Below are 24,172 nucleotides of genomic sequence, written 5' to 3'. Positions count from 1 at the left end.
TTACCTATTTCTTTTCTTACTTTGAAATTTACACAGGTACTGGAAAATATTCACAAAGGTGCTCAAGACATGGACTTCACAGGACAATCCACAGAGTGACAGCCCAGTGCTGCTCTGGGCAACTTGGAGAAGGAAGCTGAGGGCATTTGCACAGCTCCAAAAAGCCACGAGGGGAGTTTATTGCAGATGATGGCAAACTCCCCGGGCTGCGGAGCCTCAGCAAAGCCCCACGCCTGAATTTAGCTGCCCGCAGAAGTACCTGGGTTTGTCTCCACTGGTTGTGTATTGTCAATGTTGAGTTACAGGCCCATTTCCTCTCTGCAGTATCAGCTCATGGATTTCCTTTTATGTTTGTGATGCCTTGCTAGGAAGCACCTGTCTGTGCTGCTTTCCTCATTTCCTTTCAAATGAGATTAATAGATAGCAGCCTGCCTCTGAGGCTCGGCAGGACGGTCTCCTTTGTACAATGCTTAGATCTTGTAAGAGCCTGATTTAATGCTGTCAGACCCAACAGAACCTATTCCTGTTACCATTTGGGGTGTCTTGGAACATATGACAGAAAAAGTCCTGCCCTCAGCCCCACCAGGGCTATAACAGCTCTGCATTTAGACCCACTAGTTAAGAGCAGGAAACCAGAATATTGTTTTGTTGCTTGAGACTCCAAAGTTTCTATTTACAAAACTCACAGGAGTATGATCTGGCCAAATGTTTCTTTAAGAAAAATCTAATACTCCAGGATTCCAAAATTAAAAAAAAAACATGACAATTTCCATTGTAATAATGCACTCCAGATCTACTAAACAGTAGTTTAGTCATGCCCAATTTTTGTACTAAACAGTAGTTTAGTCATGCCCAATTTTTGTTACCTTCCAACAGAGATGCCTTAAGAAGTCTGTATCTGATCTAATACAGTATTTGGAGAATACAGTATGCTGGCAAAGAAGAAATTTTATGCTATGAATGATGCCAGACAATCAAATATTTAGATAATTAATCATTTTAGAAGTATATAACAGTACATAGGCACGTGATGTAAGAACTAAATTAAAAGTTATGCAAAGCACAATAGTTTTGAAAATGTGTTGTCTATTATTAAGAAAAAGAATGACCCTACACAATTTCAGAGACCTTTTTTCTGCAAACATTAAAAAAGAAGTTCTGGAGGAATTGCCAAGTTTACAAATATGCACACACATTCCACATATGGATATGCTTTAGTAATCATCTTTACAAACCTTTTAGGCTACACATGGCTCTAATAAATAACCCATTCACAAACAATATATTATCATCTAAAAAAAAAAGAAAAAAAAAACCCAAACCCTTTTCATATACAGCCCAACAGTTCTAGTGTTCACTTTCAACCCCCAGCTCCATGATCAATCATTACGTCAATGCTCATTTTTCATGGTTTGGTGTTGAACAGCAAATGGAAAATGACTGAAAAAATTAATATTGTCTCTAACAATGAGCAAAGCTCAAGAAAGAGCTCACGAGCGACACAGCTGAGGACAGTCTGCCCTCTGCAAGTTGCTAATGTTATAAAATCTGAATGTTTGTTCTCCTTTCTTTTTGAACAGAGTTCATATGGACCAAATTGCATGATGGGAAGGCCTCCATGTCAGTCCCTTTGTGTAAATAGTAAACAGCTGCAGTTAAATGTTTTACCCCTTGAAGGAGTAAAACTTATTAGCTCAATGTTAAGAGCCTTGTAGAAGGTTAGCCCAACTACTGCAGAGCTGTGAAATATCATCCTTTGGCTATCTGCTGACACACACGCAGGGGCTGAGTTATGTGGTATGGGCAATGCAAGCTTCACCACTCAGAAGACAACAAAAAGTTGTGTTCCCCAACCACCAAAATTACTGGGACAATAACAGCTTCTGAGTGGAAAGACCCTTTCTCAGCCTCAATCCCATGAGTTTTCTTCACTCCTGAGTCTCACTGAATTCTGCCACTTCTATACCAAATGTATGTTCCTTGTGTCTGTGCAATACAGGCTAAGACCTTTCCACGATGCCTTTCCATGTGTTTCACACAGGGGTGGGGGCAAGGCAGGAGGAGTAGCACGAAAGTCCAGAAGAACACATGGCCAAGTGGCTCAAGGTGTTCTCTGCCTGTGTGTGAGATCCTGTGTATCACTCCATGCAGGTCTTGCAACCTGGGAAAGACAGTAGTACCAATGGCAGCTGGGAAATTATGATTTTCTGGAAGCTTTTTTGGAAACTTGGGTGCCTTTATGGGAGCGACTGACAAAGCCTTTCTGTACTGTGGATGTGGAGCTGAAGCAAGAGACAGTGTGGTGCTGGGACAGAAGGAGGGGAGCTGAGGACCAGTTGTTTGAGCTGGGAGGTAAAGGCACGATCGTGGCGGTGCTGTCTGCATTTCCCCCACTGTGGTGATACACAAGGTGGGGAAAAAGTGATAACTCATTCCCCCACCTTTCTCCATTTAAATCTGTGCCTGATTTGTCTAGCCAAAGTGCTGTATATCATATTCATTCATAGCCTGTTCTTAATACTCCTTCTTCTACTAAATCACACATTAAAATAATAGGAAGGCATAATCTGGCAAATCTTTCTTCATCAATGTTATTTTTATTTTACATTTAACGAGGATTCAAATCTGACTTCTCAGATTTGTCAGAGTTAACAAGAATATGCACCTTTTCCTTGTCATGTAGAACTCAAACTTCTCATCTTAGTCTAAACATGCCCAATTTTTGTTTTCTTCTAGTACCAACACATCAGACATCCAGCCTAGCCCAAGATATGGAAGATGTATTTTCCTTGGCAAAGAAATAATTTTGAGCCTGATTGATGCCAGACCCTAGGCAGTACTGATTATTTCTCTTTTTGGTGCTATGCAAAAGTCTTTCATCAAAATGAAGGCCCAGGGCATTTAAATCCTGATATTTTTTAGCTGAATATGATCATGATTATGTTTCTGGCACACTGAGCAGCTTTTGTCACAAAAATAAAATGTTTGTGTAGATCTATTTTCAGTCTGTATCATCATTGTTTATCCAGTGCCTAACAACAGAGTACACTGCCTATGAAAATCAGTATGCTTAAGGTACAGAGATAATTTTGGCTTTCTAAAGCTTGTTGCAAACTGCTCCAGTAGTCATTTCACATACAAATGCTTCTTGTTTGATTGATGAAATATACCTCCAAGTGCAGAAAGTAGGTAACACAATGAAAACAATTAATTTAAAAGATCCTAAAAAAGCCATCTTCCCTGTAAGTCTTCCTATCTCAGAGCGGACTACACAATGCTGTTTCCCAGGCAGAAGGGAAAGTAAAAAGGAGTTTTATCTTGAGCTGCTGAAGTTTCACTTGCCCTGGACTAACACCATCCTTATGTTCCTCTTTTAAGGACATCTTAGGTTTAGACTGGAGTCCTGAGTGCTGCAACAGAACTCAACAAAAATAGTGTCTAATCCAAATTGACTTCTTGAAAGTGAATCAAAGCACAAAGGATGAAGTTTTGTTAATGGCTAAGTAGTACAAAACCGTTGTGTAAGTTCAACAGGATTGGCAAAGGACCTCCCTACTGGCAGCACTCACAACAGGTTCTCCTTTCCTCCACAAGAAGTGGTGTTAAGGGTCTGGTCTCAAGTTCGGACTTTTATAAGTGGCATTGCATTAACTGTAGCTGTAGATATGACTGTAGGCAGTCTCTTACTACTGGTCCCATGAGAAATAGCCCCAGCAAACCCTGCAGCGCTTAACTGGAATATGTTTAGAAAGGAGTGGGACCCTCTGCCTGTCATGTGCCGTGCCTGAGCTCACGGCAGTTTAAAGACGTGGGATAACGTGCTCCCTGCAGCCAAAGCACTGAGCAGGTGGGCAGCCACATGTCACACTGGCCTGCACTTCCAAGTGACCTTCACTAGCAGGCCCCTGCACAACATATTGCTTTAATCCTTCCTGGAGGTCACAAAAACCAAGGCTAAGTGGGCTGCGGTACAGATCCAAGAGAAACAGTTGCAAATGCCTAGCCAGATGCAGATGGAAAAATGTGCTTTTCATGTAGCCAGTTCAGAAGGCTGAATAATTTATTAGTGCATCACATGCTATTTTTCAAAACTATGCCACTTTGAAGGAAATCATATATTTCAAATTATAAGCAGGTCCTGCTAACAAAGTGGATTACAAATGCCAAGGCAGGCAAACCATTGTGTGTTCCCCAACTCCACGCCAAGTGACTTTGATTACATCACTGCCAGTGGAGAGCTCAGAGAGAAACAAGCACATCACAGGAACAAAATAATTACTGCTGCTTACTTCAATCACAACTTGGTGCGCTCAAACATTGATCCAAAGGCCTTGACCCTTCCTGCAGTGCCCCCAGAACCTTCACCCAGCCTCTCAGTAACAGGCTATCAAAGGCTGCATAGTGGATTAATTCCACTGGCTTTTCTGGAGCTGAGCAAGGCTGACAAATGAAATACAGTTTGCCTGTCTCAGTGTGGGTATTGTTTTCTGCACTGTAATGCAGCACAGGTGTTGCAGGCCAGGAGGAGATGCACTGGCAGAAGTGTGATAAGGGAACTTGTGAAGGAAAGCACGCCATGGAAACTTGGGGAGAGGAGGTGAGGCAAAGGACCCCCTTGGCCCCTGAGGGTGCTGCTGGGCCCTTGGCATTCCCCCAAGACAGCATATCTCTAGGTACCATATGGTTTGAGGATGAACTTCCTGTGCTTCTAAGGGGTGGAAGAGAAGGAGGAAGCGCCTACGTATGGAGAGAATAATTGCTTCCCTCTTCTGCTTCTTCTCCCCCTGTGCCCCGGGCATCAACTTTACACCACCATAAGAACGAGGTGAGGTCTGATCTGGAAGGAGGAATTTGTAGATAAAACTTTGGCTGAAATGCATGGGAGAGCAGAGGGCAAATAAGAGGACAGGATAGCACCCTAGAAGCACATGGTGTATCTTACAACTACTACAGCCTTGTTGGCATTGGATGGAAAAATGGAGGGTGAGTTCAGAGGGCCCCACATCATCAGAATCAGGTTTTTTCTGGTTTCAAGAAGCATCTGTCCTTTGTTTGCAACACACAGGTTTTGCAGTTGTGAAGGAGTCTGTGCTTTTGTGGCTGTACAATGACAGATTTTTTACTATCCACAGCCCAGCCCAGCCTGCTTTATCATAAGCTTTTACTGCACAGAACTGTCTCAGGAAATCTGTCAGTTCTCACCAAAAAATATGACAGTACATGATGAGCATCATTTGCAATTGAAGGGTAACATGAAAAATGGAGGCAATTTTGTTCCAATGCATTACATTTCCCAGAATATAAGAACCTATGCTATTTCTACTAAGTTAAATAGAATTCAATTCAATTTTCACTAGTGAGGATAGGGTATTAAGTCAAAAATAAAAAAAAGAAAAGGAAGGAAAGATGAAAGGGCCTGAAGTCTGTGAAAGGACCAGTCTATGGAAACTCCATCTAGAGGCAGATTTTCACACACATCTGTCAAAATAAGCAGCACAATATAGGCTCAGTTGAGGCAGTGGTATTGTAACAAAGCCACTCAGTACATGCACAGGTTGATACATTGCTCCCTACCCTCATTATACCCACAGTCTGCAGATTCCATGTGTGACTCCAGACAATATTTTTTCATTAGCAATCTGGATATGGTTACACAGAAAGCTTTAGTCATGTCCTAATGAAAAACAAAGAAACCCTGCTGGTGGTCAAAAGTAAACTGGTTCTCAGGAAATTAGAAATTATATGCAGTAGTGTCTGTGTCACATGCTTGTCTAACTTCTCTGAAGAAACTGCTTATTGACAAGCACAGGTGTAGTTCTCTCTTGGGTTGTATTTTTTTTCTGTTGCCGTTTCCAGGGCCAGAATCACATCTAGAATCATTGTCTCTGATTTGGGCTGAACTGGTAAGATCTGGCCCTTATTCTAGGATAAACATCTGTATTTGAAGCAAAGATCATTCATTAATTTATTTCTTTCAGGAGGCAACCTGAAATGCAGAAAGACAATTTAAAAATCCTATCTCAATGAATACATTCAATCAAATTACCTTAAACTGAAAACTCATAAAAATATCCTTATCAAATAGAACCTCATAAAAAGGTTATATAATTTTACATAATTTGATACAAAATTAGCTATTCAGTCTCAAGGTTTGAACTCATCTTTTCACAAAAATTGCAGTAGGATATCTCAGCTATTTTGCTGTGCTTGCAATGTCAATGGAGGTGACCTTTCTGGGTCACAGTTTTAGAGCTGTTCAAATGCTTAATTTCAATGAAACCAACCTGTACGAAACTGCCAACTTCTTGGATGGATGGATGGATGGATGGATGGATGGATGGATGGATGGAAGGAAGGAAGGAAGGAAGGAAGGAAGGAAGGAAGGAAGGAAGGAAGGAAGGGAAGGAAGGGAAGGAAAGAAAGAAAGAAAGAAGCTGATTTGAAGTGTTTAAATTAAAACATGTCAGTGCAGACTATAGATCCTTTTCTCTTATTTTCAACTGCTCTGTTTCAGTGTTCTACCTGGGAAGACAACCTCAGCTCCACTCCTCCTCCGAGCAGGATTACCCACTTCAGCTTTCCCCAGGGTATTGTGTTGCACTCTCACCATTTGTCTCCCTTTCCAGTTATAAAGCTCCTTTGGGAATTTACATTAGCAAAGGTGTGACCCCATGCATTCTGTGTAGTGAACTTAATTATACATGTCCCAGTTAGTCTTTTGGTTTGCTTTTACATCAATATAAGTCAGAGGATTTCTTTGATGCTCCACCAGAGTCAGTCAAGAGTAAGAGAAGTTAAGCTCTTCATCCATACATAGTAAAACCCAGGTTTAGCATCAGATCAGGAAAAACAGACTCATAGGAAAGTCGGGGCAGTAAGCCCATATCACATTTTGAATTTTTGTTTTGATTTTCCTTATTTTTTTCCTTATTTCAGTTCCTCTAGGAGCCATGCCAAGCTCTTTCCATTGTCACCTGTGGAACTTACTGCAGAAATCTAAGTAAACCTATGGCTCAAAAGGACAATTGTAATGTGAAGGGCATTTTCCAGTATATCCCAATTAAAACATAAGTGAACTGTTAAGTTCCCAACTGATTAAAGGAAATTCCTCTTCCTAACTGGTTTTCTAAATATTTCATTGTGAAGCATTTTATGGCAAGGAAGCATTTCTCAGCAAGCATACACATAAGCTTAAGGCACAAGGAATAAAAAAAATTAACACTGTCACATCCTGATAAAATAACAGCTGATTTCTATATTGATTTGCTATAAATTTTCCTTCCTCCTCTCTTTTATGGTCCTTCTGTTTTCCTAAGTATTTGGTAGATGGAACATCAAGGATTTTTATAGAATCATTAGATATGTCCCAGATTCACTGTATTATTGGCAAAAGCCATGTTGAAAAGGATTTTGAAAAATAACTTATTTCCAGTGGATTCAACTTTCCAAATTCCAAATGTTCACATCTCTATTTACTGTTACTTTAAATAGCTTCATTTCTGTGGATGGCTGATGAGATTCCCAGATGGAATATTAAGCTTTATGTAGCTCTTGAGGTTCTCCTTTTGCTCTTTATGAAGAATAAAGGAAGAAAAATAGCTTTCAACCGATAGGATTTTATGAAAAATAACTGTTCAGAAAATGGAAACATTTTTAGATAAAATGACCAGCTGAAGAATGTTGGCTGTAAAATATTTGGTTTGCTTCAATAAAAGATTTTAACTAAAGATCAGATTATTTCTCTGCACAAAGGAAAGTCAGCAGCATGACAGTACCTGATGGATTAAATGACTGCATAGTGCACTCTGTTGTTTCACTGCTTTTTCTTAAATCACTTGAAGCACAGCTGCTGCATGACAAAGAGTGAAGAACATGCTCTGCCCTTGCAACCATATTATTTTCATTCTAAAACAGCAAGTTAAGTTAAAAAAAAAAGGTCATGTTTCTTCTCTATTCAGACAGCTTTTCATTGAAGAACCTGAAAAATAATTTTTCATTGCAGCTTTGGCTACAACCCAAGCATTGAAACCAATGGAAACAGAAGTCCAGCCTGTGATTCCACCCCCCATTATGAGGGCCTTCCTTTTACAAGCTGGATTTTGGGGTACATTTTCTTTGGAGAGTTCTACAGATTTCCTGAAATTCTTGCAAAAAAATAGAAGTGAGAAGTAAAGAACTGAATAATGATGGAGTGTTTGTCTCTTGGTTCAGAGACAGCAACTAAGCAAGAAAGATGTCATCTGGCTAAAAGATGTTTTTAAGTGTCATGGTTAAAGGGCTTGCTCAAAAGACCACTGAAATGAAAAAAAAAAAACCAACAAAACCAAGCAACCCTTAGTGTCTTTCATGCATTTTGAAGCAGGACATAAGCATGAGGAAAAAAACCACTAGAGTTTCAGACTAATCTTCTGTTCACATTTGGGATTAAACTCTGCTCCATATGAGACTGCTAAGGTCCATAATAAATAGTTTGAGGCTACCACAGAGATGGAAAAGCAAGGGAGATTAGGGGCACTCATTTTTATTTCATTTGTTCATAGCAGAGCTTGCAAGACAACAACAGAAAGGGGGAACAACTTTGTATTTATTATTATGGCTGAGCGGCATGTAATAAATTATGGAAGAAAAAAAGGCTGAGGGATAATTGACTGAAAAAACAAATGTCAGTTAAAGTAAACACAGCAGTTTCCACTGAACCTATTTGTAAAAATGTCAAAGGAGTTGAGTTGTTTTCCTTCACAATATTTGTGCTGGTATAACGGGACTGTGGTTTAATTAAATTTCCCCACAGAGACTAGGTATTCCACTAGATGTCACTTTGAGACTTTGCTAAGATGAAGGACAGCATCCTGATGAATGATGCAGCATCCCTCCCCCCCAGCTCTGCAAAGAGCTGAGAGCTGTCTTGCAGCAGGAGCCCCTGCCCTGGTAGGATGTTACCCTGGGGTGAATTAAGCACAATGAGACTCCTTACAGATGCATGACCACCTGCCAGGAGAAGAGCTGCCATCATGCCACATGTGTACCTGCAAAGATTATCCTACCACTAAAATCTTTTTTACTGCTCTCAAGGGAAGGAGTGAGGAGACCACTGTCTTTGCCAACAATCCATCCTGTCCTCCCTTGCAGTGACAGTGAGAACAGGGTCAGGCTTGGTAGAAAGGCGGATGGCTTTTGGGCAGCTCCCCTGGGCTTCCACAGGAGATCTGATGGATCTGATCAAAGTACTGATCCAGAAACTGCCCCAAACATCTCTCATCCCTCACCAACACGAATCAGGTACTAGTCCTGATGTAGGTATGTCTTCCCAGAGGACCTTATATGCAATAGAAAGCAGATTAAAGCCACTGCCAAAACAAGGAAGTAAATGACCTGAACCTAGTTTTGGAGATGCTCTGATCTTTTGGCAACCAACCATTTATCTAACACATCAAACAAAGGATGTCAAGGTTTCTCTAGATATCATATGCATAATATTGAATAACAATAGGCAAAGAAAAGTATAGAATGCTTGTTCTTTCAAAGGTAGGTGAAAAGTGAATTACATGTCTCTGTTCCCTATAAGGCAATGAAAGAGTCACCATAGTGGCAGAACCCTGCCTTTTCAGCCCAGTCTAAAGAGGCTTAATATTAATCAAAAAAGTGAGAGCAAACCTAGACAAAACCCACTTCATACCCTCTAACAATGCTGGCACACAGATGTCTCTGCATGGAGCAGGACATTGTGTTTGCACCTACACTCAGCTGTGATAATCACATAGAGTAGGCTGCTGGGACAAAAAGATCCAGGAAATGTTAAAGAAAAAAAAAGAAAAAAGAAAAAGGCAAAAAGCACAAAGCACAAAGAAATATGTCTGCTCATGAAAAATGCTCTACAACATCTACTGCCAAGGGTATCTGCCCAAAGCTCCAGCAAGCTGCATACTGTTTGTGTTGTCAACAAGCAGCAGCTTTTGTACCTATGCACGTTTGTTTACTAAATATATGAAAACAATGGAGCTCAATTAAAAGTAGATTAGCCACACATGTACCAAAGGAATGTGTACTTAACTGACTGTGGTGAATCTGGCTCCTGTTCAATCCCCTGGAGAGGTTGCTCTGGCATGTCTGCTGAGGCCGCCCTGGTCTCCCGTCTAGGCACAGCAGTGGTTATGGCTCCCCGGGAATATATTAAATGGATTGTATAATAACCATTGGGCAGATGTTGGAAGAGCAGAAGTTTGCTGTGAAGGCACAGATGGGGTGGCAGATTATCCTGGGAAGGCAACCATGAGTTGATGGGTTCATTTCCATTATTGCTTGGCAACACATGGTGTGCGTCATCAGACAGGCTGGAAAGCCCCCTTCAAGGAACCAAAGGGAATGCTTGCACAGGGAGAACATTCATACAGGAATACTGTCAACTCTGCAAGCCTCTGGGAAGAATGGCTGAGAAAGTTTCTACTTCTGAACTTTTTAATGAGAAAAAGAGAGTGTGCAAGCAAGTAAAATAGCAGGCTATGAAAGCATACCTGAAAAATTACAGAATTAAGTATGTTTCCTGCCAAGGTCTGCAGGTCCTCACTAAATGAGTCCTTCTAAATAATAATCTGAATTAGAGCTGTGTCAAATCCAGTCCCTTTGATCTAAGTAATTCCTTCAGTGAAAATATTTTAAATTAAAGAATTTCAAAGAAGTTCAAGCTTTATGATTTAGGTCAAAATGTTTTGGTAGTTAGGTAGGTAATTGATATAGGATTAGCAGCTACTAGTTTGAGATACACAAAAGTCACTTCAGTGATTTTTTTCAAATTCTCTTGCAAAGGGCTCAGAGAATAATATCCCACTTTATTTTTTTAAAATTCAAACCTATGAAAGAATGGTTTTAGATTTATTTTATTGACTAAACCCATAACTTCTATTACTTAGAAATTTATGATTAAGATGATAATTTCAGTGATAAATTGATATAAAAATTACCAAAGCTGTATATTAATTAGATAATGATCTCACAAAAATGTTCTGGCTTTTTTTTTTCTATACAAAAATGTTTTTACATGTGAAAACATTTTATCAGCCATAATTAATTGTTTTGTTGCTACTGCTGGTGAACACAGCTTCGGAAATAATCATGAGGCCACAGATTTGCGTGGCACTGCAGAAGTATTTCTTGCATGTGACAGCTAACCAGCTGTTGGGAAACCCATCCCAGTTTTTGACAATAAAATTACAACACATATCCGCAATGCTATGTTTGAAGCACTCTGCAAAGAATTAAGTAATCATTTTAGCAAGCCTACCAAAATGGTTTTTGTTTGTCCACCCAACTAATGCAGATGAGTCAAGGAGATGATGGGGGATACTCCCCAAAAGAACAAGTCGATGTTTGTTAGATGCATAATCAGAAACTCATACTAGTGGTGTCCTTTTCTAATGACACAAAAAATAATTCTCTTTTCTTATTAAGGTAGATAAACTAGACTCTAATATTCTAACTTAATGTCCATAAACTCCAATAACTATCCAAATTTTTTTTCTAATAAAAGTGAATATCATTAGCTAATGTCATTAACTTTGGTAAAAGTTCTGTAGGCTTTAAATAGAAATGAATTTTTTTTTAAAACAATCCCACAAACTTAATCTTTCAAAGAAATTCTCAGTTATCCCATCAATATAGTTACAGAACTAGTTTCATTTTCTAAAATTCAATTGTTTTGGTAAGTGTTTCTATAATATGGCAAGAAAATGATGCAGAAGAAATCCAGGCTCCATGTAAATCAATGGAAATTTCCAGGCTTCAGTGGAGCCAGGATTTCACCAAACTAGGAATGACATCTCTAGGCACGTATTAAATTTCCATACAGATTGTTGGGTCCACATTCTGTACCTTGTATAGTGTTTATTTTCCTATAAACACTCAGTTTCCTTGGCATTTGGCACAAAGAGTAGATAGAGCATTTTGGGGTGTGGAGAGTGTGGGAAATACAGTACATTTTTTCATAAGATATACAAGCCAATTTTCAGATTAGAAATAGTCCCAATAATTTGATAGGACTGGCTACGTATGGAGAGAGATGGTGAAATTAGAAGCATTATGAAATGGAGTAAAAGGCTTCTTCGTACATTACCACTTCCAGAGAAGCAGCACACATATCTTTTGTGTTATATTTTGCATTCTCAGCTACCTATTCTACGTCTGATGGGTGCAAAAAGTGACAACTTATAGAAAAGAAGGATGTTTCATGTATATCTACACACACAGAGAAGGAGATCACATACATCTATTTAACATGGAACCACACAGTACTTCAGAATGACAGTGATCTGATCAAATCTGACCAGCAGGATTAGTAGAAAATAATTATGAAGACAATAGACTGTATTTTAAAATGGCAAACATACTGGTATTTGACAGACTAATACATACAGTTTAGTTTATAGTTCCAGAAATTATTATATTATCCGCTACCAACTATCCTGTTAAGTAAACAGAAATCCCTTTTCCAGGCTCTGGAGGTAAAACTATATTCCAAAGTTTTCAGTTTATATTTTCAGATTAAAAAATCAAATTTCACTGGTTTATTCAGGCACTGCCACTGGGAGAAAGACACACATTAGACAATAGAATTATACTCTCCTGAATATCCAAGGAACAGCTCATTTACTTCTGCAAGCATGTTAAATTACATCCTTAATTCTCACACTGAATGGTTGTCAAAAGGCCATTCTGCAAGCCTGATTTTGGGACATGTACCCTCTCCAAGACTTTCAGACATCTCATCTCCTGTATGTTAACATTTTCTGAGTGCTGCCTCTCTCACATCAATGATTTTTGATTAGCCACATACACATTTAAAAATTTATTTGCCTTGATTTGTACACTTTGGGATCTGCCTGCTGACATCAAGACATTCTAGTGGTGGCAATGCAGTTTCAGCCTAATTTAAATATAGGTAAATGTACTCTTGTCATGCATCTACTTTGCCATTGACCTACCAGAATCAATTTGTTAGACTCTTGGTTCAATCCAAATGATTTTCTTTCAGCTTAATATATCTGAGAAGTGGTTCTATGAGACCATTACATTGGTTTAACTGCTAAAAGTTAATGTAAACAACAAAATGCTAACAGGTCTCCAAAAGCTTTGGCTGAGCTATGACTGTTGCATTTTTCTTTTTTAGCACAGGGAATGATGCCTGAAGATGGAGCTGTTTACAAACTTCTGGAGGACAAAAGGGAACATATCCAGTTGCAACACAAACTTAACTGAAACAGACACTGTAGTTATACTGTAGTTATTATGTATAAATCTATCTGCTGCTTTCCTAAACACTAAATAAATTTAGAAAGTATGGGCATACAAACTGCATATTTTCCATCTGTACTTATAAAATGTTTTATTCCAGAATGAAGAAATCAATGAAACATTAAATGAATGCTAACTGACAAGAAGCTTGATTTTTACCAATATAATATTTATGTACTGTTTCTAAGAGATCTCAAAGTCTTCAACTGGAGCTCTTTATTTTTCCATATTTTATGCCTGTGTATGGTCATACTGATTAGATTTTGCCATCATGTCATATTCATAGCTGACCTCTTTCCATTAATCATGCCAGAAAAGCTGTTATGTGTAGCTGCAGATGTCAATCTTTTCTTGCCTTCTGCAAATCCAAGTTTACTCCCATGAGAGGGGATTTTCAAAGCTGGTGCAATGTAGCCAGAAAGCCATATGCTTCTATAGGATTTCTTTTTTTGATTTCTTTTTTTCAGCATTGTCACAGGTACAACATCTACACCTTTATTTTTTGGTGGACTTCCGTAATCCTTCAGCGTGCAAAAAATGGCTCACACTCTCAAGATAAGCAGTACACAAATACTGGAAGAATCAGGGCTAATTAATTATGAAAGCTATTCAAGCACACAAATAAACATGATATGTACACATTCAGCACAGTCTCCAGTATGGTCGACAGTATCTGCAAGAGCAACTGTGTCTTCCTAGAAACAAGAAGGGTTTGCTCAGGTTCCTGTGTTTGCTGCACTGATAGCCATTCATGTGGCTCTCACCTTCATTCCAGCCTGATGTGCAGTGTACGCGCTGCCTGGAGGTGCTCAATCCATTACTTTCTTGAAATGGATTATCCACCTGGATTATCTACCTAGCTGATGTACAATTACTATTTCTCGTTGTGCTGTTAGACAAACTTTTTGCTTTGTAATAAACTGTACCATTCCCACAGAAACACATACTACCATTTTTTTTCCAGTTGTACTAGTTTAATGTAGATATTTTAATCAAGCTTCAGTGCTGTCACCAAAAAAAAAAAAATCTTACCTGCTTATATTCATATAACAAGCTGTCAGCTAATTTTTTATCAAACTTTTTAAAGAGCACTGCATAAATAATTCAAAATACCATCTACATTTTCTCTAAATACCAGACTTAAATCCTAAGGCTTCATCAAGTCTCAGAACAAAAACCAATGAAGAAACAATACCTAAGGTGGTCTTTACTCTTTAGGATAACTAGCATCAAACATACCTACTGATAATTTTAATTTTGGACCACAAAAATTGCTCTTATTTTCACACACAGGACCAAGAAGGTCCAGTGGTCGCTGCCAACATTTGGAATATCCAGTCAATATAAAAGGTTAATTTGGTCAAAGGGTTGTCAGCAACCACAAAGAAATTTCTGAATTTGGATCCATGCAAGGCCGCACAGTTGATGTTTACAAGAGATTTTAAAATATACTTTTGGCCTTTCTGGCACTGGCATGTCCTTCACAAAAAAATCTGGCAGTAGTTCCCTACTCTGATTTAATTTGCCAGCGCCAAGGTGAATAACAACAGAGTACAGTTACAGGAATGACTGCTGAATAAAAGACAGTTAATTAGGACCTACTGAAAGAAGCCAGTGAGCATACAAATCAGAGAGCTGCTACCACACACACACTGCAGCAGCTCTGCCAGCAGCCTCCTGGCTTTCCATGGTGCCCCAGTTTGTGCACAGAGCTAAGGCAGAGTCCTGCAGCCTACACTGTGGGAATCCATTCTTAAACACCAGGAAGATGTAGAAGCACAGCAGGAAGATCAATGTCTGAAAGGAAATATTCTGCTTCATCTACTTCCCTGTCATGCCTAGTGCTCTCAAGGATGTTTAAAAGCCTTAGCTTCACCTTTGGGTGGAGGCAATGAGTAATTTTTCTGCATGTTCTAACATGTCTTGCAGATTTTTTGCTCGTCTTCTCACCAGTGAGGTAGTTTGCTCTGATGCATTCAGCAAATGAGTGAATCACAGTTATTTGGATTTACTGAAGAGCAATCTAGTGATTTATCACCTTTCAATCTGCTCATCATCCTGAATCTTGTCATTACATCAGCAATCTACTGCGCTAGTATGGCCTTTTAATTTTTTTTTTGTTTTCTTATTTCAAAACAGTTCTGAAAAATCTAATATGCTCCCTCATATATTTTTTGTAATTCTACAAGACCTCTTCAATCAGTGATATCCTTAGTTCTGAAAAACTGTTGTCCATGGGAGATTAAGGTGGGGAGAGAAAAAAGTGGAAAGGAAGAAGTAACTGTTTACAGCATTGTGCATATCTAAGTAATTTAAAATATCTGCATAGATCTCATTGGTTATAAGTTAAAAAAAAAAAGTAAGATTTTCTAGTAATAATAAAGAGAAAATAAATGCTGTTGAACTAAGAATCTCTGATCAGCTGTTTATTTTGCCTGTATGTGATTCCCCATCTCAGACTTTGTGAATATTTATCAGATAAACATTAAGATATACAATTTATATAACAACACTCTCAGCTACTGACAGCTTGCTTGGGTGTAATTGATTGCAGCCTGAACTGTCTGCTATAAGCTAAAGGTGAGTCTTCTAATAGGGTCAAGGTTAATGGCATTATCACAAGCACAGGCTGTTGTTAGTCAGAAGAACCACTAAAGTACACGGCGTGGTGTTACCCAACATCCCAAAAAAACCTGTATTCAGAATGGCCACTTCTTTCTTCTTTTTTTTTTTGGTCTTTCTTTTAAACTCTGTTTCTTTATTTTTTTATTTCATTTTTTTAAATCTTCTTTGAAGCAAGCAATAGATAGTTTCAGTGGCCTGATGTGCATGAGAATCCACTAGAACCAACCAACCAACCAACCAACCAACCGACCGACAATGTCATCTGGAGTTTTTTAAATCAATGTCATATTGTACAAATTTCTTCCTTGTGAGCTTTATGTCCACACATAGGTTTCTAACAAAAGTATCTTTGGAAAAATATCTGGATCCATAGTTCAAACCCAAGATCTTGTATCTGACCTGATTCAGTTCTATTAATAGGAAGGATGAAGATTGCATTGCCTAGCCAATTTTGCTATATTTTAATCCATTGCTCACAGATTCTTTAGGAATATGGCAGGTGTCAATGTCATTACTGGATTTCATCTGAAAAAAAAAAAAAAAAGTGGTTCCAGGCTTACAAAGATGCCTACTTACTTCACTGTATGTAGAACCATACCTGTTGTTACACCTCTAGGAAAAGTTTTTACTTGCTGGAAAACAGGCTATTTGGCATGTGTTCTATAGTATCAGAAAAAGAAGAGTTTTTATCCTACAATGGTGAGTTTCAATTCAAAACTTTTAATTAATCTTATCTAGAAATGGATATTGAAGCTCTAGATATGAATGAAAGTAAGCCAGCAAAATGTGGATACCAGTTTGTTGCTCCTTTTTTTTCCCAGAAAATACTAAGTTTAAGGAAAATTCTTTAATCAGAATCCCATTGGGCAACAGTTCTGGGCAATTTACTCTGTCTGATGAACATCTCTCTTGTAACCAATGCTGAAACCTCATCATTATTTATATTTTTCAGCATTCATTAATAAAAATTAATCAATTTTCAAATTTTAAATACATAGTTTCTTTTAATACAAAGTTTCCTTCTTTAATGGACATCATGCATTTAATTATAACTCAAATGTAAATACAATACTGTACACGTTCTGGCCCATGAAGTACTGCAGTATAGTGAGTAACCTGTCTCATTCTTTAAACAGAATGCTGTTACTGTAACTCATGAAAAAGTCTATTCTTTGTAGACTTAAATTTTGTGATTTTAAAGACAGATACAATTGGCACTTGCCAGAATGTAGTTTGAAGTCAAAATTATTTTAGCTACTTTGACAACAAGTTTGCTTGGGCTTTTTCTCCACCTGAGTGCTGTGCTACAGAAAAAGGGATTTTCTCAGTATCTTCTCACTGTGAGAAGACTCAGAAGTTTCAGGCAGAGAATCAGTGCCTGATTGTCTCCCCCAATGCCTTTCCAAAGCTCTTCTATCCATACGTTTGCCCCTCCTATCCTTCTAGGTAAACTCCTTCCTTTATCATCTTAACAGACTCTCCATAGACTCTCTAACCTCTTTTTTCTCTCCATTTGTTATTGGACTAACTTCTTTCCAATTTTCCATGCACATGTGTGGCCAGCTCAGAGAACTGAACAAAGCACTGAATATTGATCAATAGTCCCTCTCTTTCCACCGAGTTTTCACTAACATCCAGTGAAGCTGTCTAGCGCAGCTCCCACAGAGCTTCTGATGGACTTGGAGTTGAATAACACCTAATAGAATGCAATAAAGAAAGAATTTTGATTTTGCTTGCACTATCACACTGAGGTTGGTACTAGGCCCATGGTTGAGTCATAGCAGGAAAACCCCAGTGACCAGATCTTTAGAAGAACACACAGGCTTGTCATTCTTTTTGTCATGGAGACAACATGCATTAAAAATCTAATAATTTCCCCTGTGGGTTTAGTCTTGCCCACTGGCTATCAAAACTTAATGATAGGTAGTTCAGCTAGGCTGCTTTGGAGATCTGCCTTACCACCTATTACTTACTGTTAGTAGCTTTGCTATTTAAATTAATATTTAACTGCATTGGGAAATAAAATATTATATTGAGTTATTACTACATGCCTTGCACATGAAAGACATTTGGCCATTTCTCTCCATACTATAATTTTTTGTTACTTTACAGAAGTTTGTGTTGTTTCATAAAGACTATAACTGAAAAGTTATGCTGCTTGATCTATGATGCTGCTGGTTGTTATGTACCATATATTTAATTTCAGACTTTATGAATATAGGATTACAACACTCATTATTCCTTTCTGCTTCCCATCTGATAAAACAAATACATGCTTTGTAAAAATGGGTTTCATGTGAGGATGTGTGAATCTTATCCTGAAAGAACAGTTAACTTGCATATTAGGTAGAAGGCTTACTTTTAAAAGGGCTGTTAAGATGAATGATCAAAATAAGATTCAGCTTTCAAGAAAAAAATTGTACCCACTTGTCTGATTTCTTAAAAGCAATCACAACTTCTAAGAGTCAAGGAAGTTATACCTCCTTTATTTTAAGCAGACATACCCCTGAAACTGCAAGATCAATTTTGCCAATTTAAAACCACCAACTGCCAACACACTGTTCTTTTTACCGACTTTGCAATTGTTCTATATCAGAGAGTCCTATATTGTATGCATTTCTATTTCTTTTTCAATGTTGTTCCCAGTAGTAACAATAAGGGATAGAATTCAAAGAGCTTTTAAGTGCCATTTCTTTAAATGAGCCCAAGAAAAAAGACATATTTTGAGAGTACTGGTTGCAAAATAAAGTGATCAAAATGACTGATTATGCCATCTATTCACTTTTATACAAATTGTGCTCCAGTCCTTACCTCTACAGTCACACAGATATTTTCAAGTCATACTTTGTTCACAGCAGGTTTGGAAGGACACAGTATTTCTGGTTTCCCTATTGTGTGATCCACTGATGATCAGAAAAAAAAAATCACAGTGCATGTTCTGAGTGTATATTCAGACTCACAATGCAGTTGGAAGGATGCCTATTTTCATACACTGCATACTAGATGTTCTTATCAAAACTTAGAAGCACTTTGTAAGGGCAGCAATTTTGGGATGGTCTCTACATTTCCTCTGATCTTATATTTTCTTAACTTTAAGTTCTGGAAAAAGGAAAGTGTACAACACATAAGTTGTGAATCTCAGTTACATTCCATGTGCAATATCCAAACTGAGGTTTAAATATTACTGATGAAAATACTTATTTCTGTCTTTTTGCATGATGGCAAATGTAAGTAGAGTTTACCCCAAACAGGGATCAGATAGACATTTCCTAGGCAACATTTCAGTGGCATGCTGCAGTCAAAAGTGCAGCAGGTACAAATAGGAAGTAACTTTACATTTATGAAGTGTATGTGCAACTGAGCAGCTATTTTGATACAAATGAAGGGAGCTGTCTAGAAATGTGCATTGGTCAACATTTTGGGATCTGGGAAAGGTAGGACTAGAAAAAAAAAATAAAGGATAGAATTAATTTTTTAAAAGTAATTACCTTTCTTTCCTTTAATAACAGTGGCAGGATGTTCCTTACTATTCATATAGCATATATTCATATGGCAGTGCATTTTCATACATGAAGTCTTGCAAGCAGTAGATAAATAGAAAAAGATGACTGATTCCCTGACAACACAGTGTTACACAGCAAAAAGGCCCTTTACCTTTAAAAGTAATTCTAAGCCTTATCCTAGTAAAAGTTAGAGAATACAGGAAAATGGCAGAACACTGACTATAAATTTATGTAACCGGTATAACTTTTCTTTTAAGCTTAATCTCTAACACTTCATTGAACCTAGCTAATATTTTCAAGTTTGATTTTTGTTACAGCTTTTCCTCTATTTCCTGTTCTTAACAGAGCGGCTATTCTGGAGTGGGGCAAAAAGGCAGTCACATATATGTGTGGTTCAGAGTAGGGATGGCAATTTTTAAATTTATCAAGAAGACCATTTCTAAGGTGTCCTATCTCAAGACATTTGTTTTTTAGCAAACAGGATTTCTATAACCAAGCTACACCTTTTGGAATAACCCCGAACTTGTCCCACCAAGGCAGGAGGGGGCAGATTTAATCTTGTTCATAGCTTTGCTGATTAGGTAATTGTTAGGAAATCAGATTTAGCAACACAATGCTAATGTTTAATGAACATTACTGTATTAATTTCCAGAATGTGAAAAAATATAAAGAAATGTCTGCTCTTCTGAATAGTGAATATTGATTGTTTACAGAAAGCATGTACAGGTGTCAGTTGGGACTTTTCTGCTGTTGAGATAGGAAGAAAAGATTGACATAGGAATAGCCTGGAGGTAAAGAAGAAACTTTTGAGGTGCAACCACCATAAACCCTGTAACTAAACATTTAAATCTGTTGAATAGTAAAGAAATCAAGTATTTTGCCCTGCTGAAAAAGGACAACTCTATACCATGAAAGCATTGTACTGTGCATATCAGAATTTTGGTGACCAGGCTTATGACCTCTGAGAATATGGCCCTCTCTTTGGCTAAAGAGTGGCAAGCAGAAAACCCAGTCTCTAATGAGAATTTGCCATGCTGCTGTTAGATCTGTGATTCATGGCCCAGTTAAACACTTCATCCCTGTTCTTGTTAGTGTGGCCTCATGCTTTACCAGTGAAAATGAACTTTATCTCTTCCACAATATTCTTTCTGCAGATGGTCAACTGTGAAATAAAGTTATACTTCTGCGACAGTTCTTCTCTATGTAAAGAATTGAGTCTAAAGATGGCATAGTTTATTCAAATCATGTTTAAAAACCAAAACGAACTTAAAATATATCCCTTGCAAATAAAGCAATAGAAAGATATGCTGCCATGTTACTATGATTAAACCTTTAGTATGAAATAAAAAGCAAAGAAAATTTCACTTCCAAATCCTGTTCCATTCAGGTTCTCTTCCCTTCCTATTTATAAGTTTTTGAGGATGTTTTGTACTTGAGATCAAGATATCACTGACCTTCAAGGAACCCTAGAAGATTTCTTGCAATGTTCAGAATCGGGCCACAATTTGCTTACTGTGTTATTTCTGGTCCTCATGTCCAGACAAATAAGTTTTTGATCCATTTTCCCATGACCTTTCTTTGCAAGAGATGTGGATATCCTAAACTCTATGCCTTTCTTCTGCCATCTGAGCCATCTGTGTACAGCAGAAGAGAGAAGATGAGAAGGAAAGCCCAATATTAGAGATGAAAGAGATTAAAATGCAAATAAATGAGAACACATTTTAAGACTGCCATGGTAGTTTTTATTTGACATAAAGGCAGCATGGCAGGTTTTCCCCTGTTACTGTGACAGGTCACCATTTCTAATCTCAGGGTCATGTCCAAGTTCTCTCTTTCATAATTGCTTGGGCTGACATCTATTTTGACCTTTTTATTTTATTCTGGCCTTCCTGAATGAGAGGAGTCACAGAACCATAAAGAGGCAGAAGTCCCATAAAGTGCCATAGTGATTATGAAATGGGACTGCTATCCCTCTGGCCTTTGGTATAAATGTATATATAATGTGTCATGATATTTTAACCCTTGAAGGGGGCTGAAGTACACATATTTGGTACAATTTGAGAGTGCTATTTGTTTGTGATGTACTATGAAATATGTACTTAACTACAGTCTCCTTATTTTTAATAAGGAATGAAAGTAATTATAAATATTATGATTTCATACAATTATTTCTTTTGCTGTTCTAACCATTCCCAATATCTGTCTTGACAAGAAGCTGCCCCATTTTGTTTTACTCAGTTTTCTGTTTAGAAGCATTAGATCTGCAACTCTCTGTGAAACATCTCTGAAGCTGGAAGCTGTAGAAGCATTACCAAAATGTACAATGGAAAGTTGAATCTCAGCTAGGATAACTATAATGCATAAACTCCTTTTGATCACTAGCTATACAGTGTTGGCTATCTTCTTTTTCACACCATATTGTGATAAAACTCAAATGTCAAGATGATGACAAGTGTCTAAAAAGGGACTGTCAGTCCTTTGGTAAGGAATCCCTAAAAAATTACTGTTTAGCAAAAATACTGTCATATAGATCTGTCCTGTAATTTGAAAATTATATTTAAATTAGTGTATTACTATGTAGTCTTATCCAAGGAATTCTTTGTATGTCATTGATTGCTACTGGTAATAGTAATTGAAAATATAAACACATGTAAAGACACCTAAAGCACAAATTCTTAGAATAATAGAGTCACAGAATGGTTTGAGTTGAAAGGGACCTTAAAGATCATCTAATTTCAACCTTCCTGTCATGGGCAGGTTGCTGAAAGCTCCATCCGGCCTGGCCATGAACACTCCTAGGGATGGGGCATCCACAACTTCTCTGGGCAACCTGTTCCAGTGTCTCAATACCCTCACAGTTAAGAATTTTCTCCTAACATATTTCATCCATTACAGTGCTACCTGAATTCTGGAACCCCTTTTTTACTATGTGTTTTGTTATTAATACTATTCTCTCCTAAGATGACATGTTCTAGTGATGCAGCTTTTATAATTTTCATGCAAATTTTGATGCAGCTTTGATCCATTTTGTATGCATCTTTTTAATGCCCCAAAGGGCCAAGGGTTCAATCAGCTAGGTACTACAGAGCAGGAGGAGGAGGAGGAGGAGGTGGAGGAAGAGGAGGAGGAGATTTTTCTCCGTTAGAGGGCAGAGCACAAATCCAGGGCAGGGCTGTGGCCATCTGATGATTATGAGAATATTGTGAAGGGTTGTTCACATGCCAGTGCTGCTGATAAAGTAGATATTAGGGTGTGACCATGACCCCATCATTGGGAAGGGGTTTCACCCCATCCAAGTGAAACTGAGGCAATGCAGTAGGGTGGTCAAGGAGGAGATCTGTATATGCTCTCACCTAGCTCAACAAAGAGGAAGGATCTTCAGCACTGCCTCTTTTGGGCAGCTTCTCATACTGCAGATGTGTAAAGCTGAGCAAGATGAGGGCATTACAGAAGTAGCTGAGCACTTGAAGAACCCTCCACGTTCAATTTAGAGATGTGTTTATCTTCTCAGAGCTTTAAATACAGCCCATTTTACTGTGGTATTAATTTCTTTCATCTCTCCTTTGCTCTCTCTCTCTCTCTCTAATACCATATATTAGTAGTAAGTAGCATTATTATAACCCAGAAAAATAATTTTCTATCATAGACAACTTTAAATACAGCAAAAAATATAGGGAATTAAATGTTTTACAATCGTTGAGTCACCCAGGAAATGTATACTAAGTCTTAGATTGTCCAGCAGGCAAATGATGTCCTTATTATTAACTGTAGTGCTGAATCAGTTATCCCAGGTGATAAATGAAGATGATTATCTGCTCAAAACTCTCTTTTACCAGTATGGTATTTCTCAGACCAAGAATAGGAGTTCTTGGGAGGCGTAGTTGCTGAAATGAAGCCAGTGGGATCTGCATGCACATCAGGTGCTGACATAACATAAACTGATGTAGTTCTCCTATAACAAAGGCACCCTTGATATTTTGCAGCCAGGAAAATCCCTTCCCCAGATCTGGTAATATCCTTGACTGCCCATGTAGCAAGCACATCTCTCTGTGCTGAAAGCCAACAGAGTGATACCTTCTTTCCTGGTGAATATGTAAAATTGCCTTACTTTTTTTCTTTAATCTATAGGTAAAGAAGTAAATAGTAAAAAATTTTGAATTTGTTTTTTACTAGCTCTCAGCTTTACTCCAGAAGAGTTCTGTGTTCTGATACCACACCATTGTAGCCAGAATAGTCGACAGATCATTATGCAAACCCCCTTGCATATAAAATTTTATTAGCTTTTAGAATATGTGGAAGCCGAGATATTTTTTTTTCCTTAATAAATGTACTTTTGGAATATGTTGAAATAAGATCTATAGATTATTTATATTGTTGTTTAATGTCCTAGTCATAATTTCCACTCAGGAAAATATGAAAAGGATCACATAAAGGGCATTGGAAATACAGCATTTTTAAACAATATAACCCCAAAACTTCAGCCAAATAATGGAGCAAGATCTTTAAAAGTCAGTTGGTTTGTCTTGGAACTATAAAGCAAAAATATAACTTCATAGTTTCATGACAATGTTATTTCATATAATATTCTCTAAGGTAAAATATAACTTGGAATGGAAATAAAACATTTCCAAAGGTGAGATACTAAACATCCAACCTGTATTTCACTGAAAAATCCTGCCTTCCTCAAGAGGTCAATCTTAAATGTCCAAATTGATTCAAAGATGATTGAATAATTCTTATGTTACAATGATTTTCACAGT

The sequence above is a fragment of the Zonotrichia leucophrys genome, chromosome 4 (assembly GCF_028769735.1).
Source record: "Zonotrichia leucophrys gambelii isolate GWCS_2022_RI chromosome 4, RI_Zleu_2.0, whole genome shotgun sequence".
In the NCBI taxonomy this organism is placed as follows: Eukaryota; Metazoa; Chordata; class Aves; order Passeriformes; family Passerellidae; genus Zonotrichia; species Zonotrichia leucophrys.
Note: the sequence above shows the minus strand (reverse complement) of the source record.